General features: G+C 40.9%; 1 protein-coding gene across 3 annotated transcripts in view; it reads left to right on the top strand.

The window, feature by feature from the left end:
- srbd1 (S1 RNA binding domain 1) overlaps nt 1–26,626 on the top strand; it is a 319,766-nt gene that overhangs the window by 77,728 nt on the left and 215,412 nt on the right. The gene's annotated exons all lie outside the window — the stretch shown is intronic.

Below are 26,626 nucleotides of genomic sequence, written 5' to 3'. Positions count from 1 at the left end.
AGTTTTCTTCTTCATAATCGAATCATAGTGTTGGACAGCACAAAAACACGCCCTTCGGCGTACTGAGCCCATGTTACATCTACATTTGCCTGTTGACAACATTAATTCCCTTTTGCCTATACCAGGGGTCCCCAACCCTTTTTGCACCGCAGACCGTTTTAATATTGACAATATTCTTGCGGACTGGCCGACCGGGGTGGGGGGTGGGGCGATATGTGTTCAAGTTGAGTTAGGGAGGGAGGGAGGGAAGGGGGAGAGGGAGGGAATGTTGACTCAGACCATGAGAGGCCTGCGTCGGGCATTTTCATGCCTTACAAGGCGCAGATTGGAAGTCTGTGTGGGGCGCCACTCCTCACACAGACACTAGAGCAATGTGTGGTTTAGTGCCTTGCTCAAGGGAACAAACAGGCTGCCACAGCTGAGGCTCGAACCAGCGACCTTGAGATAACTAGACGAACGCCTTAACCACTTGGCCACGTGCCCAACACAAAGGTAGGGTTAAACTCACCTCAACATATCTTTTACAGTTAGGGTTGCCAACTTTCTCACTCCCAAATAAGGGACAAAAGTAGCAGTCAAAATCCGGGACACTTTACCTCAGGAAAGACTACCATGACCATGACGCCTTGCACGGGCACCTGTGTGCACACGACTGACGTGCGCATGTAATGTGCACATGTGCGTACGTGCCGATTTTTTGCCCCCACAAATCGGTTTTGCCTTCATCTTCCCGACTATACTGTACATACATTATTTCTACTTTATATAGGCTGTGTATTTATCGTATCATTCCTGCTTTTACTATATGTTAGTGTTATTTATTTTCTGTTTTATGTGTTATTTGGTATGATTTGTTAGGTTTTTTTTGGGTCTGGGAACGCTCAAAAATTTTTCCCATATAAGTTAGTGGTAATTGCTTCTGCGCTTTACGCCATTTCGGCGCAAAAGGTTTCATAGGAACGCTCTGCCTTAGCGGGGGAAATACGGGACAAAAGTGGTCCTGTATGGGACAAACCAATTTAGCCCGATAAACGGGATGTCCCGACAAATACGGGACAGTTGGCAACCCTATGTTCAAGTTCAACAGTGCGTGACAGGGAATGAGGAAAGGTGCAGCTGACTCATATTGTTTCCTCACGGCCTGGTAGCACATGCTTTGCGGCCCGGTGGTTGGGGACCACTGGCCTATACACTTCAATCCCTTACCCATTCAAGTTCCTGTTTAATTGTCTCTTAAAGATACTGATTGCATCTGACTCCACCAGTTTCTCTGGCACTGATTTCCAGATATTAGCCACCCTTTGAATAAAAAAGGGCACCTTGAACCTATTCCCTCGTGTTTTTGATAGCACTACCTTAGGAAAAAGGTTCAATTTATCTTTCTATGCTTCTTATAATTTTATATACCTCTATCAAGTTATCCCACAGTCTTCTGTACTCCAGGGAGAACAAACTCGCCCAATCAAATCTCTCTCTAAAACTGAAGCCTTCAATCCTAGTGAATCCTTTCTGTACTCTCTTTTTGCAATGATCTTTGTACTTTTGCCCAACTGAAGTGTTTTATTCAAAGTAAAAGTTAGTGACAAGATCTACAAATAAAGTAAATGAAAAGCAAAATGCATGTTTTAAGTAGGCCCTGTTGATAATATAACTTCTGATTTAAAAAAAAATCAATTCATAATTTGGCTTTAAGAACTCTATTAGCATGAGGTTGCAAACAAATCAGGAATTTTAATTAGAGACATTAATGCTATTTCAGACTGGAAGTGTTAGATAATTCACTTTAAGAAAATTGATCACAGATGACAGAAATGTTTTGAGATTGTTCTTTCCAGCTGGCTGTTAAAGCTAGCAGTTCAACTAGCTACAGCGTATATAAATGGAAATATGGGTTTCTGTCATATGCTTTGTGTGAAGCCTTATGCCACAGTATACCTTAAAACTTGCAAGCTTGAAAATAATAGAATGGCAATCAAGAGCACATCCATGTGGAAAGCTATAAACATTAAGTACAGTAATCAAATTTTCATTTTGTTTTATAAACAAATATATTTTATTATTGTGTAATACCTGTAATGTAGATGCAAATGAAAACATGATCAATAAAAAAAATTGAACACCACACTATAGGAAATATGAGGAGAATTATTAAGTTTGATCAAAGAGTAAATATGTAAAGATTAAAGAGCAAAATTACAAAGCGTAAGCCTTAGAGATCAAAATGCACGTTCACAAAAGTATGTGCAAAGAAATGTATGAGGGATTAGTTTAATAATCCATAGTACATGGAAGAGATAGAAAGATAGATACTTTACTGATTCCAAAGGACGTTACCATGTAATCGAAGAATTACAAGTGCACAGATAAACAAATATACAAATATTAGAAGAGAAGTAAGAAAGAATTAAAAAAATAAGTTGCTTCAAACAGTCTAACAGGAGGTCATCACTTTTCTGGCTACATGTAGGTTGACTCATTGTGGAGCCTAATGGCCGAGGGTAAGAATGACTTCTTCGAAGCAGCGCAGTTATCTTAGTCTATCACTAAAAGTGCTCCTCTGTTCAACCAAGCTGGCATGCAGAGGGTGCGAAATATTGTCCAGAATTGCCAGGATTTTCCGTAGGGGCCTTTGTTCTACCACAGCCTCCAGAGTGTCCAGTTTGACTCCTATAACAGAACCAGCCTTTCTAATTAGTTTATTGATCCTGTTGACATTACCCGTGTTGATACCATTGCCCCAGCACACCACCACATAGATGATTGTACTGGCGACAACACACTGGTAGAGCTTGTGAAGGAGAGGCCTGCATACTCCAAAGGACGTCATTCTCTTCAGGAAGTAGAGGTGACTCTGGCCCTTCTTGTACACAGCTCCTATGTTGGTGCTGCACTCATGTCTGTCATCCAGATGCACCCCCAGATACTTGTAGGTCCTCACCACATTCACGTCCTCACCATCAATAGTAACAGGGAGCAGTGCAGGTTTAGTCTTCCGAAAGTCTATCACCATCTCCCTTGTCTTACTGATGTTGAGCTGCAGATGATTCAGCTTGCATAATTTGATAAAGTCCTCCACCAGGGCCCTGTATTCATCCTCCTGTCCTCCCTTTATACACCCAACTAGTGCTGAATCATCAGAGAATTTCTGCAAATGCATGACTTAGTGTTGTATTTAAAGTTCGAGATACACAGGGTAAACAGGAAAGAAGCCAATACAGTCCCTTTTGGGGCCCCTGAAGCCGCACAAACTGTGGGTTGCCAGTCAGGTAGTCCATTATCCAGGTTACAATGGAAGTGCCAACCTGCATTGAGCGGAGCTTTTCCTCTTAGCAATGAGGGTTGTATGGTATTGAAGGCACTTGAGAAATTAAAAGACATGATCCTCACAGTGCTGCCCAGCTTATCCAAATGGGAGTAGGCTCTTTTCAGCAGGTAGATGACAGCATTGTTGACTTCATTGTGCTCCTGGTAGGCAAGCTGCAGGGGCTCGAGGGCTGATCTGACCAGGGGTTGGTGGTGAGCCAGGACCAGTCTCTCCAGGGTCTTCATGATGTGTGAGCTCAGGCCCACTAGACAGTAGCCATTCAAGACTTTAGGCCATTCTTGGGTACCAGGACCACACATGGTGTTTTCCACACAGTCGAAACCCTTTCCAGGCTGAGACCCAGACTGAAAATGTGCCGGAGAACTCCACACAGCTGCTCAGCACACTCCTTCAGGACCTTGGGGTTCACATCACCTGGTTTCAATGCTATGTCCTTTTGGGGTTTCTCCAGAGCCCTTCTCACCTGCTCAATAGTGAAGATGAGTCCATGATGACAGAGGAGTTGGTGGAAGGTGGGGGCTGGGGGAGATGAAGATCGGGATGATTGCGGTTGTCATGTGGAGGGTAGGTGCAGGGCAAGGAGGCAATGTAGACAGTGATAGCTTGTGTTGCTCATCCATGTGTTGAATTGGAGGGGGGTGGGAAGAGGGGAGGCGCTGGTGCTAAGGGAGCTGTGAACAAGAGGGCAATTCTCAAATTTATTGAAGAATTGGTTTAAGTCATTAGCCTATTTATGGCTGCATTTGAGGCTCTATAGCTAAGCTGATTGAATCTAGTGATATTCTTCTTGTGTGCTACTCTGCCCAAACTTGTTCTCCAGCTCTCTCCTTCCTCTTTAGACACTTTGATCTCCTTTAGCTCTCTCAGCACATATTTCAATTCCTCCCCGTCTCTTGATCTAAAGACCCTCCTTTTGTGGTTGTGAAGAGCCTTTAAATCACTGGTGACCCATGGTTTGTTGTTAGGGGAGCAGTGAACAGTCCTAGATGGTATTACAGTGTCCACACAGAAGTTCATGTAGCTAGTGATGCAATCAGTAAGTCTGTCAATGTCCTCCCCATTTGGTTCACAAAGCATATTCCAGTCAGTAACCTCAATGCAGCCCTTCAAGGCCTTGATGGCTTCTGGAGACCATTTCTTTACTATCTTAGGAGTAGCTAGCTGTTGCTGCACTTTGGGCTTGTACAACCCAACCATATTGTGATCTGATCTTCCAAGTGGGGGAGAGCTGTGGAGCTGTGTGCATGTTTAACATTTGCATTCAAGAGATCCAGTGTTTTATTTTCTCTTGTATGACACTTGACGAACTGATGGAAGGTATATAGGGTTGTTGAGAGAGAAACATGATTGAAGTCCTCCAACACTGCATTGAATGCATTGGGGTGTTGAGTTTGGAATCTCGTGATGGCAGTGTGTATGATACTGCACGCAACATCAGTACTGTGTTGGGAAGGCGTAATGTAGACAACGAGCAATATGGCATGGCTGAACTCATGTGGTGGATAAAATGGACACAAACTTCCAGCAAGCTGTTGGTCCAGACTGCAGATTCATTCTTTGATTGGGATTACACCATCTGTTGTTCACAAGCATAGCAAGCCCACCTCCCTTCCTCTTACTGCACTGTAGATGAACTCTGTCTGCTTGTATCATTGAAATCCCATTCACAGTGGTGTTGGAATCCGGAATTTGCTCATGTAACCATGTCTCGGTGAAACACTACACAGACATGAAGAGATTACAAAATAGGAGAGTGCCCATTAACAGGTTTTTGTATAAAAAAAGCGAATTCTAAATGGTAGGCATTGATGAATGGGGATCCAGCAGTGTCGGGTAAGCAGGAGAATGTGAATAAAGGTAATATTAGTGTTCAGTCCTGGTCACCTTATTAAAGGAGAAGTGCGGAGGAGATTTACTAGGATGCTGCCTGGATGAGAGAACATGCCTCATGAGGGAAAAGTGGAACAAACGCAGACTTTTCTCTTTAGAGCAAAGAAGAATGAGAGGCAACTTGATAGAATTGAATAAGATTATGAGAGGCAAAGATAGAATGGACAGCACAATTTTTCCCGGCACAGTACTAGCGAATACCGGAGATGTCCATTTAAGGTGAGTGAAGGGTGGTTTTGCGGCGATGTCAGAGGTGGATTTTTTACATAGAGATTGGCAGGAGCCTCGAAGACACTGGTGGTGTTAGAGGCTCATGCAATAGGGACGTTGTAGAAGTCTTACGTGGGCATATGGGTGGGTTGTCAAGTTTGCAGACGACACAAAGGTTGGTGGTGTTGTGGATAGTGTAGAGGATTGCCAAAGATTGCAGAGAGACATTGATAGGATGCAGAAGTGGTCTGAGAAGTGGCAGATGGAGTTCAACCCGGAGAAGTGTGAGGTGGTACCCTTTGGAAGGACAAACTCCAAGGCAGAGTACAAAGTAAATGGCAGGATACTTGGAAGTGTGGAGGAGCAGAGAGATCTGAGGGTACATGTCCACAGATCCCTGAAAGTTGCCTCACAGGTAGATAGGGAAGTTAAGAAAGCTTATGGGGTGGTAGCTTTCATAAGTCGAGGGATAGAGTTTAAGAGTCGCGGGGTAATGATGCAGCTCTGTAAAACTCTGGTTAGGCCACACTTGGGAGTACTGTGTCCAGTTCTGGTTACCTCACTATAGGAAGGATGTGGAAGCATTGGAAAGGATACAGAGGAGATTTACCAGGATGCTGCCTGGTTTAGAGAGTATGGATTATGATCAGAGATTAAGGGAGCTAGGGCTTTACTCTCTGGAGAGAAGGAGGTTGAGGGGAGACATGATAGAGGTATACATGATATTAAGAGGAATAGATAGAGTGGATAGCCAGCGCCTCTTCCCCAGGGCACCACTGCTCAATACAAGGGGACATGGCTTTAAGGTAAGGGGTGGGAAGTTCAAGGGGGTTATTCGAGGAAGGTTTTTTTAACTCAGAGAGTGGTTGGTGCGTGGAATGCACTGCCTGAGTCAGTGGTGGAGGCAGATATACTAGTGAAATTTATGAGACTGCTAGACAGTTATATGGAGGAATGTAAGGTTGGGTGTTATATGGGAGGCAGGGTTTAAGGGTCGGCACAACATTGTGGGCCGAAGGGCCTGTGCTGTACTGTTCTATGTTCTCTGTTCTAACAGTTTGATTGTGGAGTAGATTAAAATGGGTCAGCACAACATTTTGGGCTGAAGGACCTGTACTGGGCTGTACTGTTCTATGTTCTAGCTTTGAAGGATGTTATTTTTTGGAATTTGAGCACTTTATCAAGAGAGCTGTGTAGATTGTTCTGGGAGGTGGACAGGGATGGATGAGGATTTGTTTTTCAGTTGTAGGCCTGAGGCATTGGTTAAGATGGGCCACATCTCAAAAACATTACCTGGTGTGTTGAGAATTTCATTGAGGCAGTTTTTCTGTGGTTATTTGGTTCTCCAGAATTGTTTGTCAGTGAAAATTTTAGATATTTTTATATTCAATAATAATAAAACTGTTAAGCATTAAACTTATTAATAAAATGCTGCTGATTTGGGATGACTTCCACTTCATGTGCCTTGCGCGTTACACGCTTGGGCGATCATGGCACACCACATCGAATGATCCCTTGCAGCGTGAATGATATCTCGCACACTTAGATCTGTTAGTTCTTTCACAGTGTCCATATATTTTCTTCTTTGCCTTCCTCTTCCGCGTTTCCTAGGCATAAGGCATTCTATTTCTCCCTTTCTGCTGACATGGCCCAGGAATTTAAGTTCTCATTAAAGATCTTTTTGTATGGGCACGCTGGAGTACTGTCTCATTAGTTACCCTATCTCTATATGATATTTTCAGCATTTTTCTAAGAAACCACATTTCTGTTGCTTCTAAGTTCCTTTGGATTTCTGGTGTTATAGTTTGTTGCGGAAGCATACAGCAAGATTAGCCAGATGTAACATTTTAGTAGCCTAAGCCTTTTTGTCATAGAAATGTGTCTGTTGGTAAAAATGGATTTCATTTTTTGGAAGTTGGTTTTGGCAATGGCAATTCTTTTTATTTCTACTTTACCTCTAGCATCTTGTGATGTAAAACTACCAAGGTAATTAAAGCTGGTCTTTTGTTCAATCTCTTGGTTACTGATGTACAATTGGCAATTGGGAGTATCCTGCTGTTTGATATTACCATACATTTTTTTTTACAGTTGATGGTTAGACCAAAATCTGCACTCATTTGTACTACTTTGTCTAGGAGGATTTGTAGGTCTTCTGCAGCACTTGCTTTTAGGGTGGCATTGTCTGCATATCTTATATTGTTGATGTTAACACCTCCAATTTCTTCTATTTCTCTGAGAATCATTTCACTATAGATATTAAATAATTCCGGTGAGGAAACGCATCCCTGTCTAACTCCTCTTTGAATTTTAGCCCAACTGCTTATACTATCATCAATTTTTACCGCCGCCGTTTGATTCCAATATAAATTTTGAAACAGTTGTTGGTCCCTTCCGTCAATGTTTAGTTTAGCAAGAATTTGAAATAACTTTTTCCGGTTGTACTTTGTTGGATGCTTTAGTGAAATCAATAAAACATAAAAAGACATCATTTTGATATTCAATTGCCCTTTCTGAAAATATTCATAGTATGAAAATTGTGTTCCTAGTTCCTCTATCCTCAATAAACCCATATTGCAGTTTAGAAGTTTCTGGCCTCAACTTGTTTTTAATTCAACTCAGAACAATTCTCAACAAAATCTTTATTATGTGACTCATAAGACTGATTGTTCTATAATTTTCGCAGTCAATAGTTCCAGGAATTTTTGGCAGAGTTATAAATACTGATTTCAAGAGATCGTCAGGCAATACACCAGACTCATATATGCCATTAAACAGTTCAAAAAGACTACCTATGCCCAGATCTTCTAGGGTTTGTATCATTTCCACTGAAATTTCATCAGGTCTAGTGGCTTTACCATGTTTCATGCTTTTCATTGCTTTAGTTGGTAATTTCGTTGGTAATAGGTGGGCCAGAATTACAGTGTTTAATATCTGGGGGTTTCCCTCTATTATCTTCAAAAAGCTGCTCTATATACTGAATCCACCTCTCACATACTTTATCTGGATCTGTTAGTCTGAATCCGTCTCCTGATCTTATGCATCCTGTAGAGGAGGTTTTCTTAATTCCAGTAATTTCCTTAAGTTTCTTGTGCATTTCTTTGCTGTTGTTAATATGGCCTTCTGCTTCATTGCATTTTTGATTCAGACATTCTTCCTTTGCAATATTGCACAATTGTCTGATCTGACTGTCTAGCTCTCTGTATTGCACTTCATTATTCTTCACTAACCACCTTTGTTCCATCAGATCTAGAATTTCTTGGGTTATCCACCCCTTGGTGTGTTGGATTTCTTGTACTGGGATTATCTCCTCTGTTGATTGCTGCATAGCACATTTAAGTCTGTTCCAAATAGGTGTTGTTTCATTTTAGTTGAGGTGTTCTTCTACAGCTGTTTTGAATTGTTGCTTAAGTATGCTATCATTTTTAAGTTCTCCCAACATATATTTCTTTCTCTTTTTTCCACGTTTCAGTTTGGGACTCTTCTCTCAAAAGTTTGTGTTCTAAAAATAGTTAAAAGTTGTAATCCTGGTTGTGGAAGAGCTCGATTCCTATTCAGTATTTTTAGTTGATGCACTTTATTCAAAGATCCAGTAACTGCAGACGCTGGAAAGCTGAAATAAAAAACACAATTCTGCAAGTGATTGGCTGATTTCAGCAGCATCTGTGGAGAGCAAAATAACGTCAACGTTTCAGGTTATACATCAGTACCTTATCCAGCACATTGCTTTTATTTCATTTTAATCTTACCAAAGAAGAAATGCTTCACTTTGTTTAAACCTTATTGTTTTAGTTTTTCTTTGCTCCCTCTGTTTTAGTTCTGCTTTTACGTTGTGTAGCTTACATAAGTTGGCAGCAGGTATAAATATTGCTGACATAATATGTTTAAAAAAAAGCAAAAGCTGAATCAAACTAGGAAAACATGAGAAAAAATTTTAAAAAGACTTATTGCAACCAATTATTAAAGTAAAAACTAATAATTTATGTTTATAAATACCATCTGGACTTTTATTTGACATTAATCTTAAATGAGAAGTAAGTATTTTTTGCTGTGCCTTATGGTGTCACTGGTTTTTATGTTTCTCAGTCCAACATTAATAACATAAGGTTTTTTTTTCCATTATTTCTCTTCTGAACCCTTTGTAACTGGCTGAAATTTGTGTTGGGCTTTTGCCCAACCCAATGTCATGAGGATTTTTTGCAACAAATCTTTATCCATTGCCAGCACTGATACAGATTTTGACTGTTTTCTATTAACTTGATCTGTTCAAGCCAAGAGTGTGATGTATTTTAACTGAAGCAGATGTCTCACATAAGCATATGGATTCATTGTTTTCATTAGGTAAAACTAATAATGGGTTCTAAATGGGTGTAGAACTCTTGAAAATGCGCAGTTTAAAACATCTTCATATCCTAGTTAGAATTGAAGTTAAGAAATATGTGCTCTTTGTTTTAGGAATTGAACAAACCTGGTACGCATTCAGTAGCAATGCTGCATATTTTATTGTTACCTGATCCATACCTGTTTAAAAGTGTACACTTCATATGTCTGCACTTATTTATTTATCACAGTCAACTATGAGTGTTTTTAATGTTTCTAAGTCTACAGTCGCACAGTGCATAGTAAAATTACAAATTTCTGATGTTCCTACAGATTTAAGCTTTCTTTGGTTACAATTTAATATCTCTTATGTTATGAACTATGGTATTTTAACTAGCCTAGAAAGTCCAGATCTGTTTCTGAAGTTTCAAAATGTTGGAGCTCAAATTTCATAGATCATTTGTCTCCATAGCCTTCTGGTGTTTTTTCCTACGCACTTTAATCCAAATTTAAGAAAAATCATTTTGAAAGTGTCTTATAACTGCATAGACAAAGTGCAGATTACTTAGTAAATGCAATTAGAATCTAAATTTCAATGCCCTGGAAAGTAAAGATTTCATAATATCAGAGCACTAACACCGCGTTTGATCATCCGCCCCGCTCATGGAGACCCTCATCCATCCGCCCCGCTCATGGAGACCCTCATCCATCCGCCCCGCTCATGGAGACCCTCATCCATCCGCCCCGCTCATGGAGACCCTCATCCATCCGCCCCGCTCATGGAGACCCTCATCCATCCGCCTCGCTCATGGAGACCCTCATCCATCCGCCCCGCTCATGGAGACCCTCATCCATCTGCTCCGCTCATGGAGACCCTCATCAAAGTTGCTGGTGAACGCAGCAGGTCAGGCAGCATCTCTAGGAAGAGGTACAGTCGACGTTTCGGGCCGAGACCCTTCGTCAGGGCTAACTGAAAGAAGAGCTAGTAAGAGATTTGAAAGTGGGAGGGGGAGATCTGAAATGATAGGAGAAGACAGGAGGGGGAGGGATGGAGCCAAGAGCTGGACAGTTGATTGGGAAAAGGGATATGAGAGGGTCATGGGACGAGAGGCCTAGAGAGAAAGAAGTCGGGGGGGGGTAAGCCCAGAGGGTGGGCAAGGAGTATAGTGAGAGGGACAGAGGGAGAAAAAGAATATATAAAATAATAACTAACGGAAGGGGTATGAGGGGGAGGTGGGGCATTAACGGAAGTTAGAGAAGCCAATGTTCATGCTATAAGGTTGGAGGCTACCCAGACGGAATATAAGGTGTTGTTCCTCCAACCTGAGTGTGGCTTCATCTTTACAGTCAAGGAGGCCGTGGATAGACATATCAGAATGGGAATGGGATGTGGAATTAAAATGTGTGGCCACTGGGTGATCCTGCTTTCTCTGGCAGACAGAGCATAGGTGTTCAGCGAAACAGTCTTCCAGTCTGCATTGGGTTTCGCCAATATATAGAGGGCCGCATCGGCAACACCAGACGCAGTATATCACCCCAGTCGACTCACAAGTGAAGTGTCGCCTCACCTGGAAGGACTGTCTGTGGCCTTGAAGGGTAGTGAGGGAGGAAGTGTAAGGGCATGTGTAGCACTTGTTCCGCTTACAAGGATAAATGCCCGGAGGGATGGGGGGGACGAATGGACAAGGGAGTCGCGTAGGGAGCGATCCCTGCGGAAAGCAGAGTGGGTGGGGAGGGAAAGATGTTCTTAGTGGTGGGATCCCGTTGGAGGTGGCAGAAGTTACAAAGAATTATATGTTGGACCTGGAGGCTGGTAGGGTGGTAGGTGAGGACACGGGGAACCCTATTCCTAGTGGGGTGGTGGGAGGATGGGGTGAGATCAGATATGCGTGAAATGGGAGAGATGCGTTTGAGAGCAGAGTTGATGGTGGAGGAAGGGAAGCCCCTTTCTTTAAAAAAGGAAGACATCTCCTTTGTCCTGGAATGAAAAGCCTCATCCTGAGAGCAGATGCGGCGGAGACGGAGGAATTGCGAGAAGGGGATGGCATTTTTGCAAGAGACAGGGTGAGAAGAGGAATAGTCCAGATAGCTGTGAGTCCGTAGGCTTATAGTAGACATCAGTTGATAAGCTGTCTCCAGAGATAGAGACAGAAAGATCAAGAAAGGGGAGGGAGGTGTCAGAAATGGACCAGGTAAACTTGAGGGCAGGGTGAAAGTTGGAGGCAAAGTTAATGAAGTCAATGAGCTCAGCATGCGTGCAGGAAGCAGCGCCAATGCAGTCGTGGATGTAGTGAAGGAAAAGTGGGGGACAGATACCAGTATAGGTTTGGAATATGGATTGTTCCACAAAGCCAACAAAAAGGCAGGCATAGCTGGGACCCATACGGGTGCCCATGGCTACACCTTTAGTTTGGAGGAAGTGGGAGGAGCTAAAGGAGAAATTATTAAGAGTAAGGACTAATTCCGCGAGATGGAGCAGAGTGGAGGTAATGAGGAACTGGTTAGGTCCAGAATCCAAAAAGAAGCAGAGAGCTTTGAGACCTTCCTTGTGTGGTATGGAAGTATATAGGGACTGGACATCCATGGTGAAAATAAAGTGGTGGGGGCCAGGGAACTTAAAATCATCAAAAAATTTCAGAGCGTGAGAAGTGTCACGAACATAGGTAGGAAGGGATTGAACAAGGGGGGGTAAAACACTGTTGAGGTATGCAGACATGAGTTCGGTGGGGCAGGACCTGACCACTTCCTTAGCTGTTTCTGGACTTGTGGTCCCTGTATGCAAGATAACCTCTGACCTCTATTTTGGTTACTTCCAGAGCTTGCCATCTATCCAACTAATCCCAAATCTTAGACTCACTTATCTTAGCAGTAGATTCCATGAACTGAGCCAACAAGAAATCTAGATTAGAGGAATGAACTTCAGTGAAACAAGGGGTGTATATTGAAAACGATAGTTATTCAGGCACAATAATCGACAGACAAGATTTAAATATTTTTACCCCAATTACTCTTTGTGAATGTTATGTTTCTGCAGTTTGGTCTCTCTCTGGTCCACAAGACAACAGCAGGTATTTTTTTAATAAAAGTTCACCCCAAAATTTCAAGTTATCCTTAGGATGTGATTTCTTTGTTTCTGGTCCTTGCCACATGTTAAAAAAATCAGATAGATAAATAGATTCTTTAATTAATCCTGATGGAAATTACAGTGGCACAGTAACATTACAGGTGCACAGTTATAAATATTAGAAGAGAAGTAGAAAGAATAAAAAATAAGTTACTTCAACAGTCTAACAGGAGTGTGGGTGGGGGGAGGTCATTATATCCCTGGCTGTAGGTTGACTCATTATAGAGCCTAATGGCTGAGGGCAAGAATGACCTTAATTGATACTGTTAGGAGCACCATGGTTGTCTTCGTCTGTTACTAAAAGTGCTCCTCTTCTCGGCCAAGGTGGCATGCAGAGGGTGTGAAACATTGTCCAGAATTGCTAGGATTTTCCGTAGGGTCCTTTGTTCTACCACAGCCTCCAGTGTGTCCAGGTTGGCTCCAATAACAGAACCAGCCTTTCTAATCAGTTTATTGATCTGTTGGCATCACCCGTGTTGATGCCATTGCCCCAGCACACTAGCGCGTAGAAGATTGTACTGGTGACAAAAGACTGGTAGAACACTGGTAGAGAGGCCTGCCTACTCCAAAGGACCTCAGTCTCCTCAGGAAGTAGAGGTGACTCTGGTTGTTCTTGTACACAGCCTCTGTGTTAGTGCTGCACTCAAGTCTGTCATCCAGTGCACCTCCATGTACTTGTAGGTCCTCACCACATCCATGTCCTCACCATCAATAGTAACAGGGAATAATACAGGCTTTGTCTTCCTAAAGTCCACCACCATTTCCTTTGTCTTCCTGATGTTGAGCTGCAGATGATTCAGCTTTCATAATTTGATAAAGTCCTCTACCAGGACCCTGTATTCATCCTCCTGTCCTCCCTTTATACACCCAACTATTGCTGAGTCATCAGAGAATTTCTGCAGAAGACATGATTGAGTGTTGTATCTAAAGTCTGAGGGAAACAGGGTAAACAGGAAGGGTGCCAAAGTAATCCCTGTGGGGCCGCAGTGCTGCTTGTAGCCATGTCTGACACACAGCTCTGAAGCCACACAAACTCTAGTCTGCCAGTTATTATCCAGGATACAATTGCTACAATTATGATGCACACTTCATTCTAGCAGCAATTTTAAAAGTCATAAATCATGTTTGTCATATTTTTGAATTGTACTTTGCTGGAAAAAAAATCCAGCTATGTGGAGAAAGCACTTGTGCTTGGGTTTTATTTTCCCCCATTTCAAACGTGTTACCTCATTGACCTTTTTTTTTTAATTTGGAGCTGTTTTCATTCTTTCAGTGCCACTGCTAAATGTGCTTCCATCCAAAACTGTCATTATCCCATCTTCAGCTGTCCTCTGTCCTGCATCCATTGCTTTTATTAACTGAACTTCAGGCTATACTTTAGAATTGTTCTGCTTTTCTCAGGTAAGGAAGGGGAAGTTGAATTATGTCAGTCTTGATTTTTTTTTTGTCTCCTGGATATTACTGTGAAGTGCAGTTACTAAGTTTGATTCTTGTCATTAACATTGTCTTATAAGCTCCTTGTTGTTCATACGACATTGTGTTTGATAAGATTATTCTGCCAAAAATTGTTTCTTGATTTTATATCGGAAGCTCCTTTTGCTGAAGACATTGAGAGTAGCTAATAAATAAAAAAAACAAATCAAAGGCATGCATTTTGCTCAACTGATAACTGAATTTTTTTGCTAGAGTTAGTGGGTAAAGTTCATAGCAACTTCTGGCATCTGCACAATACATAGTTAAATATGGAGCTGACAGAGAGATATTTTATGGTTCTGTGTTTTCATTTAAATGTCTCCATTTATCCCATTGGTATGTCTCAGTCTTTATTTCTCTTCCTGCACAATGATTTAATTTTTATTTCCTGTTTGACACTTGTTAAATATAGTACTGTTAATAGATTTAAGCACATGAGTTAAAGGCAGTCAAAGTGAATTTATTGTCAAAGTAAATATATGTCACCATATACAGCCCTGAGATTCGTTTTCCCTGAGCATCCTCAGTAAATCCAGGAACCCTATTAGAATCAATGAAAGACTGCACCCATCAAGACAGACAAGCAATCAATGTTTTAAAAGACAAACTGTGCAAATACAGAAGTTAAAGTTGTTCCACTGGTTCAAGAGCCAGATAACAACTGTTCCTGAACCTGGTGGTGTGAGTCCTGAGGCTCCTGCACTACCTTCCTGGTAGCAGTAGCAAGAAGAGGGTAGACCTGCCTGGCATGGGTCCCTGATACTGAGTGCTGCTTTCCTGTGACAGTGCTCGGTGTAGATGTGCTCAGTGGTGGCGAGGGTTTTATCCATGATGGACTGTGATGCAACCAGTCAATATACACTCCACCACACATCTACTGAAGTTTTCAAAATTTTAGAGTCTTTGCAAACTTCTTAGGAAGTAGAGGTGTTGCCGTGCTTTCTTTGTAATTGCAGTTATGCTCTTGGTCCAGTATAGGTCCTCTGAAATGGTAATGCCGAAGAATTTAAAGTTGTTGATTCTCTCCACCTCTGATCCATGGATGAGGACTGGCTTGTGGATCTCTGGTTTCCTCCTCCTGAAGTCAATAACCAGTTTAGAAAAAGTAAACTGACATATTTGTCAAAATAAAAGGAACAGTACTTAGATTATAATTCAAGTGAAATTTATAATGGTAGTTCTCAATTAAATCTGGAAACCTTTTACGTAACTCCATGATAATCCACATGCTTTCATCTCTATCACCTCATCTCGATGCACCTAAATTATGGCATCAAATTCCCTGGCAACCCATTTTAACTGGCTTCTTTTTAAATACCTGTTTTATATGACTACACCCTTATACTAATGTTACATTTGCCTTTTTGCTTCTGCATCACTGCTTGGTAGGTATGGTTAGTACTGAGCTGCACATTTTGATAATTAACCTTCAAGGACAAGGGATTGTGCAACAACAGGTCTGGTTGCAGAAATGAAAGTAGTTCAGCGACACCCATATTATTTACCTGATTGGCACATTGGACTAATGGCATTCATTTTCTATTCAAACAGCATCAATATGTATTTCATCAGGTACCTGTAGTGCTGTAACTTTAGATGTGTCCTTGGGACTTGGATTACTCTGAGCTGCCTTTATTTTTATTAATGTACCATGAAAGAAGTACACAAAAGAGAATCAACATGAAAGCCTTTTTTATATTAGGAAGTGGCTGATGTGATTCCCTTGGTATTAAAAGTTGTCTGTCAAATGATTCGGCTGTTTTGCATCCTTTCACAAAAAGAATTGATCACAAATGTTGCCGGTAATCTATGTAGCTTTGCAACCTTGGTCAAATTTAAATTGGTCACGATAAAATACATTATGCTGTATAAATTAAGGGCATATTTATAACTAGTGTTGCATTTGTTAAATTGCTGATGGCATTGTGGTATGATGAGTCAGAGCAGTTCTAGAATTCAAGTATATTCCTTGCAAAATATTTCTGAGTCAGTTAACATTTGAGAAAGAGGAATCCTTAGTATAATACTGGAACTAATTTTCAATGTCTCTAATTATAGGGCATTAAAAAACTTCAAGAACTGCTGTTTGACTACTCAAATATAAGAAGGATTACAAAAGCAGACATGCCATGTGTATCTAAAGATGGTAGTACTGTATTGCTAGTGTACAAAATAGGTCCCTTTGATTTTGTAAAAACCTGTCACTTAACTTGCAAGTGTGAGACATATTTGCACCTATATTTGTATCAGAAGAGATGATACTGACAGGCCACTGCGGCTTGATTACAATAAAGATGAGGTTGAATGGTTTAAGGTTTAGACCTACATAATTCAACCTGAGGCAACAAGCAGAAAGAATGAAATACTTGTATCCGGACATTATCTAATCATCTGTCACTCTTGGTTGCGACAATGCAAATCCAATGCATCGTGCATGTGAAGGAGTATACAGTTTTTAAAACAAATGTCTTAAATCTGGTTTAATTCAGGATTTTCTTTTCAGTATTTAAATGTTTCATTTGTTCCACACAATAATAACTGTTTATTCAGACTGGATTCAAGAGTTTGTTTTGATTTTATAAATGAAGTACCCATGCATAGTGGGCACGTGGCCAAGTGGATAAGGCTTTGGACTAGCGACCTGAAGGTTGTGAGTTCGAGCCCCAGCCGTGGCAACGTGTTGTGTCCTTGAGCAAGATACTTAATCACATATTGCGACGACACTAGTGCCAAACTGTATGGGTCCTAATGCCCTTCCCTTGGACAACATTGGTGTCATGGAGAGGGGAGACTTGCAGCATAGGCAACTGCTGGTGTTCCATACAACCTTGCCCAGACTTTCCAGGCGCAGATCCATTGTCTCGCAAGACTAACGGATGCCTTTTTTTTTTACCCTTGAACTGTCAACGTTATTTAACAACACGAAAACAAATTTTTAGCTTTATAACTTGAATCATATTTTCATCAGAGATTTTTTGTTTCTCTATTACTCAGTTGTTGATTCAAAATGAAACCAAAAATCTTAACTCACTAACCCTGTTTCCAAATGATTTTGGTGAAGTACATGGATGTACTTTATGCTGGTGTTGTTTTTATTTTCTGTGCAACAAATTTGTTTTTGACATGAACAGCTTTAATATCTAGAACTGAATGGCTTTTAAACATGTGCAACGTCAAGGACTGGATTTGCTTTTGGCAGGGAAGTTTAAAGAAGTTGAAACAGTGTTCACTTTTCGAGTCATCTGATAAAGAAGCAGCTAATGCAGCATGACCTAAACAATACACAGGCAAAGGCTGTTTACTTAACATTTGCACATCTCCTTAAATTTGTACACTATTTTGACCATGCCTTTATTGTTGCTGGCTAAAATCCTGGAACTCCCTTTCCAACAGTGTTGTGGAAGTATCTTCAGAAGGGCTCATAGAGTCAAAGCATCTTGTACCAGTTATGCAATAGTAATTAGAGACAGGCAGCAAATGCGTGTTCTGCCATTGAAGCCTACATTCCATAAATTATAAAGTGGTGGCATTATTTTCTTAATTGTACCCATGGATACTTAGAGCTGATGTGCTATTTTGTACTAAAACCTAATGTGGATAGAGAGGCATTTTGGCAGAGCGCACATTGCAGAAAATTTGATGCTCTGGACAGAGCTGATGCATGTTTTTCATCAACCAGATTAAAGAATTGATAATAAATAGTACAGAGGCTAAATGAGGTAGTAAAATGGTAAATTAAATATCAAATTGCACAAAGCGAACTGAAATGAAAATTAAGTGGGGAGAAAGAGGATAAGTTTGAAAGATGTTTGGTTTCAAATAAGAGTTAATTTTTCATTGAACATTATTGGTTCATGAGACAGGGTGCAGTTGAAATACAGGGAATAGTATGGGATGGATACCATGTAATAGCAAACGTGATATTATGCATTCTAAGTTGATTAGCCCAAGTGAACTCCCAATTCTTTGCTGTCGTGCTTCAGTTGTTAGGATATTTGTAGTAGCTGATTAATCTATCGGCACATGTTAGGAAGGTGGGAGGAAACCCATGCGGTCACAGAAAGTGTGCAAACTCTGAACAGAACGCACCAGAGGCCAGACTTGAGCCTCTCCTGCTGCTTTGAGATGCTGCACCATATTGCACATCCATTCTCTTACTCATATTTATTTATTATTCATGTGAGTCTTTTTTCCTTACAACATAGTCATGTTGCCTCATAGCCTCTCCACACCACTCTCCTACCCTTCCCTCTGGAAACTTCTCCGACTACTTCTCTAAACCCCACCGCCCCCCCCCATGTACAGCCTCCTTTTCCCCTACCCAGCTTACCCACCCCCCACCATAAACAGCTTCCCTTCCTCTGTGCACTCCTTCCTCTGTCCTTATTTCCTCTTCTAACCTTGTTTCTTCTCTATTATTGTACCTCATTAAAGGAAAGCTATTTTTATTGTCTAAACTTACTACTGAGTATAACCTGATGTTGATAATTCACCATTTTTGCAGTTCAGTACTGATTAAAACCATGATCAATTCTAGGTTCATTAAATCGCTTGTTTGTCTTGCTTTCAACCAAATTATTCAGTTGATATTTTTAACCTAATATATTTCTTGTAGATCTCTTGACAGGGCACTTTTTTTTTAAGAGCCGATTGAGATTAACCGCAAAGGTCCGTGCAAACAGCCTTCACCTCAAGGCTCCAAAGGTGTCATACTTTGTCTCTGCTACTTTTTGGTGACTTGGAATGTGCATTTCTCCTGGGGATGAATCCACAGTACCAGCTTTGTTCTGATAATAACATCTGGCACCAGATTGATGTAACAGATTATGAGGTTTGCTCTTTTCAGATATGCACTCTTATAGCAGCTAGAGTGTAGCTCTGACATTGCCACACGCTGATGTCTGTTCTTGTGCCTTCTAGCTGCATGTGTGAAGTTAAACCTTTTTGACACCTGCCATTTGGACCCCTTTCTCAACAAAAAATGTCATCAGTTTCAGACAGGATGATGAGAGAAATATGATCGTTCATTCCTTGATGGATTTTCTGAAGGCTGGCTTCTCAGTTGAATGAATACACTCATTGTGTTGTCATTGAAGTATTGTTTGTTGTATTAATGAAGTAAAGGTTAGAAAGTTGTGTAATGGCAATTGGATTGTGTTAATATTCAGTGCATTTGAAATGACAATAAATGTTTGAATTCATTTATATACAATAGGCATTTTCAAACATGCTTGTCGTGTGTATTATGGGCAGCATGTGCCTTTAAAGTTAACAAAAATAGCATGACTATCAATTTTTCAGGCCATTTACTATGGTTGCGTGTTGCTATATTTCAGCTCATGGGGATCACGATGAGTAGGCTAGTAGGAATAGTCTAGCAAGTTATGGCAGGAATGGAAATTATAGCTACAAGCTTTTGGTTGGAAGAAATTTACACCAAAGGAACTAATAATAAGAGATTGTTTCATGATAGCACAACCAAAAGTAGCACTGAAATCTTAACAGTTACAATGGTGAAAAGTCAAAATTTAATGAAATTGGGATCTATTTATGTAATTTTCTAGCTCTGTACAAAACAAGTTAGGTCAAGCTGATCAGTGTAGCTTTGAGTAAATGATTCACAATATCGGCAATATTCCTTTGTCAGACCTTAACTTTCTCCTGCCTGTCTGCTCGGAACAACCCTCTCCTGTCTTCCTTCCACTCCCTCCTTGACCCCCTCTCTCTTTCTTTCTATCTATATCTCTGTCTCTCCGTGTCCCTCTCTCTGTCTGCCCCTCTTTCCCCCCTCCCCTACTGTCCGTGTGCACCCCCTCTGGCCCCCCCCCGTACCTCTGCCCCCCCTGCCTCCACCGGCCTCTGTCTGTCTGTTTGTCTTTGCCTCTCTCTCTCTCGCACGCGCTTTCTCTCTCTCTCTTGCTGTCTCTCTCGTTATCTCTTCCGTCCCATCAGAAAGACATATTACTTAGCCAATGCTGATACTTTGAGGCCAGAATCTTTACTTTGAGGATCTGGTAATGCCAAGTTCTGAAGCACGAGGCACAAGAACACTCAAAGGTCTTTTTCACACCCAAAGCTCTTGGGTGTGTCTCTTGTCTAGTAAGTCATCATGTGATTGGAGGTGAAATGTTGAGGGCAGAATGAGGGATGAAGGGAGCCTCAAAAAAAAAGATCCTAACACAGACTGAGTAATGCACTTTTTCTGATGCTAACAATTTTAAAGCCTATACTCTTAATGCTGATAATTATTATAATAAACTTGCAATCTCCCTCAACAAGACAAAACAAATTTTAAACATATCATTTCAGCATTTAAGCTAGTTCTATCCAGTCAGAAGCTCATATAAAATGAATGCATTTTGGTTCAAATTAAAAATAGTTGAAATGTAATGGTATAAATCTAAACATAGTTTTACACCAGCACTTTGTTTTAACAAATGGATTTCAGGAAACAATAGTTCCTGAGCTGGCTCTGAGTATTCGTGCCTTGTTTATTCTTGTGTCAGAATTGTAAAAGAATTTGGATAAAGGAGCCAGCTGGACTTAGTAACATAAATGTAGTGAACCAGCAAAACTTTCCAATCCTTAGTAAACAAGGCTGAATGAGAGAGCACACCATCGCGCTTAAGATGCACCAAACCTGTAGAGCTGAGAGAGAACAGTATTTGGTGAAGCCATATGCTACAATCAGCTTTGGAGGTCAGGTCATGTCTAGAATTCAGTGAAATGCAACATGACTGGGAAACTGGAAAATTTAATTTTTTATTCAGTTTATAGCAATTTATTTAAACTGGGATTTCAGATTGGCTTGGAGGCAGTCCAGTGTTGTGTCCAGCTAGATTTATGTTTGTGTCTTTTCTGTTTTCATTGCCTTTTACAAACAGCAGCTCCATTCTTAAAAACTTGATAAAGTATAAAGTTCTCAAAGAATACCTTGCCATTTTCCAAATTTTCTTTAAGTACTGTAAGGCCATGAGTCTCCTGCATCATTGATATAGAGAATTTTCTAGCGGACCAATTTGATGACTGATTAATCTGAATGTGTTTCCAGTCTAAAAGAGGGTTTCTTTGACTGGAGATAATCCTTTCCCAGCTCTGCACCAAAACCGAGTTACATGCTTAAGTCAGAGAGCATCTTTGTACTGCATAATTTTCTGTTAACCCTTACATATTGTTCGGGTCAAATTTGACCCGTTTTGACATTTGACAGCAGTAAAAACACCTCAAATGCCATTTTTTTAAAGCCAAAATTTTTTTCATTTTTGTGCATTTTGGGTCATTTTAGGAAAAGTAATCAAATTTCAGCTTAAAAGAACGATATTTAGGGTGTTTTTGCTGCTGTCAAATGTCAAAACGGGCCAAATTTGACCCAAACAGTATGTAAGGTTAAAGGGTGTGAATGAGAAATAGATAATATGCGGTTGTACATCAGCTTTATCTAAATCAATGAGAACTACCATTGGAGCATCGAGGGAAAAAAACATAAAATACTGCAGACGATAGATATCTGAACAAAACTTGGAAAAATGCTAAGCACTTAGGTCAGTCAGTGCATTAGAAGAGAATAATAACAAACCTCCGCATTGTTTGACAATTACTTACAAAGTAAGCGCAGAAACAGACAATTCAGTAGGTTCTTTGTAACCTACAGTGAGTGAATTGTTTGCTGACACCACCACAATCCTAAATAATAGTGAACAGATGATCACAACAAGTCCATTCACAGCATGGAGAGCAAGAGGGTGACACAGAAAACAACTTCCTCTGAGTTAAAACACCTGTGGTCCCTGGGAATTGAAATTGTTCACAGGCACTGATTTAACCAGCACAGAACTCCCAAAGTGGGAATAAAGTAGGAAATGCGCACTACACATTTTCTGATTTTCAAAGCATGCTCTGATTATTTGATCCAGTACTTGCAACTAACCTCATAAACCACTGTTTTACTTTCCACTTGAAGTATCTCTTCATATCCTCTCTACTTGCCTTCTATTTAATTTACTTCACAGTAATTAGACTTACTTGTTCTTATGAGTTACTATTTAACTTGATTGAATATATTTTTCATCTTATGCAATCTAGTTGTTGGTTTCTCAGTTACTTTTATTTTATGTTTGTTAACCTTTCCTAATCTCACGGGGACATACTGGTAACTTTTAAGTCAGGCCAACCCAGGAACATAAATGAAGTAACATTTGTAATGCAGAAGGGCAAAACACACCAACAGGAAGAACGTCTTCCTGCCATTAGGGGAAACGTGCAGGGTGACTTGGATAGGTTGGGTGAGTGGGCAAATTCATGGCAGATGCAATTTAATGTGGATAAATGTGAAGTTATCCACTTTGGTGGCAAAAATAGGAAAACAGATTATTATCTGAATGGTGGCCGATTAGGAAAAGGGGAGGTGCAACGAGACCTGGGTGTCATTATACACCAGTCATTGAAAGTGGGCATGCAGGTACAGCAGGCGGTGAAAAAGGCGAACGGTATGCTGGCATTTATAGCGAGAGGATTCGAATACAGGAGCAGGGAGGTACTACTGCAGTTGTACAAGGCCTTGGTGAGACCACACCTGGAGTATTGTGTGCAGTTTTGGTCCCCTAATCTGAGGAAAGACATCTTTGCCATAGAGGGAGTACAAAGAAGGTTCACCAGATTGATTCCTCGGATGGCAGGACTTTCATATGAAGAAAGACTGGATGAATTGGGCTTGTACTCGTTGGAATTTAGAAGATTGAGGGGGGATCCGATTGAAACGTATAAGATCCTAAAGGGATTGGACAGGCTAGATGCAGGAAGATTGTTTCCGATGTTGGGGAAGTCCAGAACGAGGGGTCACAGTTTGAGGATAGAGGGGAAGCCTTTTAGGACCGAGATTAGGAAAAACTTCTTCACACAGAGAGTGGTGAATCTGTGGAATTCTCTGCCACAGGAAACTGTTGAGGCCAGTTCATTGGCTATATTTAAGAGGGAGTTAGATATGGCCCTTGTGTCTACGGGGATCAGGGGCTATGGAGGGAAGGCTGGTGCGGGGTTCTGAGTTGGATGATCAGCCATGATCATAATAAATGGCGGTGCAGGCTCGAAGGGCCGAATGGCCTACTCCTGCACCTATTTTCTATGTTTTTCTATGTTTCTATGTATAAGGGACTTGTTCAGAGAGGAGTTTTGATTTTTTAAGTGTTGATGCAGTTAGTGGTTGAAATGCTTACTTTATCTCGATAGAGGATGGTGGAGACTTTCGTAATTGTAGGTTAGAGTGTTGAATCATTTAAAATCCAGCTTCATAGCCTCTGAATTTATTCTAATGTTGTATATATTTATCTTTCCAGTTTGACTCTGTATGCCCATAGAGGACCTTTTCTGACTTTCTGGTTTTAACAAGTGCCTTCATGTAGTATACAGTATCTTGAATTTGGAAAGTGGCAACCAGCAGTCTGGAATGCTGCCTACTTGGGAGAAATACTTTTACTGAAGAATAATTAGAACGTTGAACTCTCTCTTTGTGTTTTAAAGCCAAATGGAATGGTTATACTGTATTTAATGAATACCTACTGTGCATTAGACTGTTTGCACAGAATATATCTTTAACTACAGATCCCAGTTCCCTACTAATTTTCCTGTTAATCTATTCCTATCAAACACGGCAATTTGGTGAAGTAGGGACTGAAAATGAGTAATTTGGAGTTCTGCTTTGTGTTAATAGGAAGTTTATGAAAGCTTCAGGGAGACATTAAAACATCTTTATGCTTTTTTGTTTCACACAAAAATTAACCTTACAGCTGACTGTGGGTGCCATATAATAGTAATAAACCTACTGGCTTTCAGTGGAGAATCTAGTTAGCTAAAAATTAACTATCTAGATGAGAATTCTCAATGGACAATGTATAAAACGAGGCTTGAAATTAATAGCTGTCGAGGTGATGTGTTATAACTCCAGCATGTGGGAGTTAATAGATGCTAAAGAAATCTCCAGCAGCCACATCTGGAGTAAGTATCTACAAATTGAGGAATTTTGGCTCAAAGTTGCTGAGCAGTAGACTAAGTTGTAGACTTGCATTGTATTAGTGATGGATAGAGTTACCTGGTCATTTTGATCCAAGAGGCGATAATGTCTCTTCAGTTAGGTAGCAGCTTGGATTGCAAGTGGGCAGGGTAGGGACAACGTGGCTGTGCGCCAGGTCGTTATGGGGACAGGCAAGAAGTGATGCAGAGCTTCAGATTTTGTAATGAGTGTAGTCATCGTTACTGTTCAGTCCAACTATCAGCAGGAGTATTGTAAGCTGGTTTGCCCTTGTGCCCAAGTTAAGAACATCTTCCCAGGGCACAAAGTACTTTGAGGGGAAGGATTATCATCTATGTAGGAGACAGTAACATGGGCAGAAATAGGATTAACTGTGTGCTTAGAGACTTTGAGCAGCTGGAGACGGGATTAATCTACAGAACATCATGGCAAATCTCATTGAGCTGTTGCATCAGAGCTCCAATGACTCATGTTTAGTCCTGACCTCTGGTGCTGTTTGAGTGAAGTTTGCATCGTAGGTGACTGTGTTTTCATACCCCTCATACTGCAGATTTCTCCTGTGTTCTAAAAGTGCTGATTGATAGGTTAATTGATCATTGTATATACCCACCCCCCACACACCCAATGTAAGCAGATTGTAGAATCTTGGGGAGAGTAAACTGCAGGGAAAATTGGTCATGTCAAGTTTATTGTCATTTAACTATGTATAAGTATATAATGTGTTGGCGCGTGGCCAAGTGGTTAAGGTGTTCGTCTAGTGATCTGAAGGTCGCTAGTCTGAGCCTTGGCTGAGGCAGCGTGTGTGTCCTTGAGCAAGGCACTTAACCACACATTGCTCTGCAATGACACCGGTGCTGAGCTGTATGGGTCCTAATGCCCTTCCCTTGGACAACATCGGTGGCGTGAAGAGGGGAGACTTGCAGATTGGGCAACTGCTGATCTTCCATACAACCTTGCCCCTGCGCCCTGGAAACCTTCCAAGGCGCAAATCCATGGTCTCATGAGACTAACGGATGCCTATAAAAAAAAGTATATAATGTATATAACAATAGAATGGATTGAATTGACTTTATCCTTCAAATACATGAGTAAAAATTTTTACATTACGTCTCTGTCTAAATGTGCATTGTGCAATCATAATAATTTATAATAAATAGAGCAGTCAATGTAACATAGAAATACACTCAAATCAGCATGAGTTCATCAGTTTGATGGCCTGGTGGAAGAAGCTGTCCCGGAGCCTGTTGGTCCTGGCTTTTATGCTGCGGTACCGTTTCCCAGATGGTAGCAGGTGGAACAGTTTGTGATTGGGGTGACTCGGGTCCCCAATGATCCTTCAGGCCCTTTTTACATATCTATATTTGTAAATGTCCTGAATCATGGGAAGTTCGCAACTACAGATGCGCTGGGCACCACTCTCTACAGAACCCTGCGTTTAAGGGAGGTACAGTTCCCATACCAGGCAGTGATGCAGCAGTCAGGATGCTCTCAATTGTGCCCCTGTAGAAAGTTCTTAGGATTTGGGGCCCATACCAAACTTCCTCAACCGTCTGAGGTGAAAGAGGCACTTAAAGCTGTTTACCCTCTCAAGCCCAGATCCACTGATGTCAATTGTGGTTAGCCCATCTCCATTCCTCCTGTAATCCACAACCAGCTCTCTTGTTTTTATGTATATAGAAACAAAACAACATATCTCTGAGCCAGGGTGTAAAGCACAGTGGTACACATAATGCACATAACACACAATAGCTTAATGAAAGTAAGGATAAAGTTTACAGTTGAATCATGCATAAATAACAAACTAAAGTGCATAAATCAAATGTTGTAAGGTCAGAAACAGATTAACCAGTAACACTTCGAATGCAGTGTAGCAGAGTTCAGAAGCCTAATGGCCTGAGGGAAGAAACTATTTACCATCCTGACCATTCTTGTTTTTATGCATCGTAGTCTCCTGCCTGATGATAGAAAGTCAAAGAGGGTCCTTAATAATATTAAGGGCCCTGGATATGCAGTGCTCCTGATAAATGTCCCCAGTGGTTGGTAGGGAGACCCTATGATCCTCTCAGTTATTTTCACAGTCCTTTGACGAAATGAGATCAGTCTGTGTACCTGCATGGTCTGAAAAACCTTTTATGTTGTCAAGAAAATTCGATAATTTCTGAGTTGATATTTGAGTCAGGTGCAATTAGTCATATGTTCCAGTGGATCAAACTGGTTTAAAGAAAGGTGCAGGGAAAAAGGACTTTGTTTCAAGGTGTGGCAA

The sequence above is a fragment of the Mobula hypostoma genome, chromosome 8 (assembly GCF_963921235.1).
Source record: "Mobula hypostoma chromosome 8, sMobHyp1.1, whole genome shotgun sequence".
NCBI classification, from domain to species: Eukaryota; Metazoa; Chordata; class Chondrichthyes; order Myliobatiformes; family Myliobatidae; genus Mobula; species Mobula hypostoma.
This window is presented reverse-complemented; position numbering and strand designations above follow the sequence as displayed.